Source organism: Bidens hawaiensis, unplaced genomic scaffold (genome assembly GCF_021521415.1).
Source record: "Bidens hawaiensis isolate Kalapana, Puna unplaced genomic scaffold, B.hawaiensis_p1.1 tig00042952_1, whole genome shotgun sequence".
NCBI classification, from domain to species: domain Eukaryota; kingdom Viridiplantae; phylum Streptophyta; class Magnoliopsida; order Asterales; family Asteraceae; genus Bidens; species Bidens hawaiensis.
The window spans coordinates 25,993-27,753 of NW_027497612.1; the positions used below are offsets into that span (position 1 = coordinate 25,993).

Here is a 1,761-nt window from a genome sequence, read left to right on the forward strand (position 1 = left end):
AGAACACTGCTAGACCAGTAGCTAATATTGTATTGGTTATAAGAACCAAATTCTTATGCAATACGAACCTACTTCAATCAATAACGATACTTATTAGCCATTTAGGTTCCCTTCTTGCAGCGTACGCTCTTTTTTTAGTTTAATGCATCCATCTCTTTTCATACCAACAGATACAAAAGTCACAAATTTCTTAAAAGTTAGAAAAATTTAAAAATGATATCGTTTATGGTTGTCACATACAAGATAAACATCCATTAATTCATTGATCCACATTACACTATTTTCTAACTAAGAAAAGAACATTCCACTATTATATAACAAAATGAACCTTATATTAATTTAAGAAAAAATATTATACACAATTTATACCAGTTACTCGGGTTCAATAAAAAAAATTCAAAATACGTTAACACAAATGTCACAAAGCAAAATAAGTAAACAACAACAATTAACCGTTAATAATGTGTTATTTTATTATTGTATTGATTTAAGTGGAAGGCATCCCAAATTAGATGATGTATAAATTCCACACCCCCTCATAATCCAAATTGGTTTTCATTTGAGCATCCAATCATCTTCTTGTCTCCACATATTTTTCATAAATTATCAAAACCTCATTTCCCTAAGCCCTAAAGTTTCAATTTTGTAATCACCATTTGAGCATAAAGACAACAAAACCGTTTGAAAATTTCAAGATTATGGACCTAAAACACCCCACCACCAAAATCACAAACCATGAAAGTGAAACCCCACCCCATTCCCAAACAATAAAGCTACTAGCCTACCCAAATGGAAAAACACACTACCACCACCAGCCACCGCCGCATCCCGCAGCAACATACAGAGAATGCCTCAAGAACCAGGCGGTCGGCATAGGGGGCCACGCCTTGGACGGTTGCGGTGAATTTATGCCGTCTCCGACTTTCACCGCAACCGACCCCTCGTCGTTTAAGTGCGCGGCGTGTGGCTGCCACCGCAACTTCCACCGCCGCGCACCAAATGACGTCCCCCGCCACCCCTACCCTTCAACCTCCGCCTCCTTGTCCCCTGCTTCGCCACCGCCCGAACACCACCTGCTTCTTTCACTCGGCACGGTGGCGGGGGACGTCACCCAGGTGGTGGCAAAGCCGAGGACGCCAGCGGAGGTCAAGCTCACCGGCCGAAAGAGGTTCAGAACCAAATTCAGCCAGGATCAAAAGGAGAAGATGTTATCTTTTGCAGAGAAGGTGGGGTGGAAGATGCCAAGATCCGATGATAAGATGGTTACGGATTTTTGCAATGAAATCGGAATCCGAAGACGGATTTTAAAAGTTTGGATGCATAATAATAAAAACAATTCAACAAAACGAGAAAAAGAAACCACCACCACCACCGCCATCAGCATCTCTGCCACAGCCACCACCAACGCTGTTGTTGCCGCCTCTTCAGACAGTCATCATCAAGAAAAGGGGTCGTCTTCTTCATCTTAACTATTAACAACCCCAAATTATTAACCCCTTTTAGTCCAAATTTAATTAAAACCAAACCCACCATTAAATCATTCTCTTTTATTCACTTTCTTGGTTTAAAATGAGGTTTTCAAAGTTTAAACCCTAGCCTAGTTGCATTTTGTAACACCCCGTAACCGCAGCGGAAACGTACACGGGATGCAACAGACACATCTGATATCAACAGCATTGCTTATAAAGAAAATACCACTACATTAATTTATAATATATTACATTGTTGCGAGTTTCATTACTGTCTAGGTGTTACACACAT

The 1,761-nt window shown here is 40.4% G+C and overlaps 1 pseudogene; it reads left to right on the plus strand.

Annotated features, from left to right (window-relative positions):
• The first annotated feature begins 508 nt into the window (after window positions 1-508).
• LOC143593961 (zinc-finger homeodomain protein 12 pseudogene) lies at window positions 509-1,541 on the plus strand (annotated as a pseudogene).
• The last annotated feature ends 220 nt before the right edge of the window (window positions 1,542-1,761 follow it).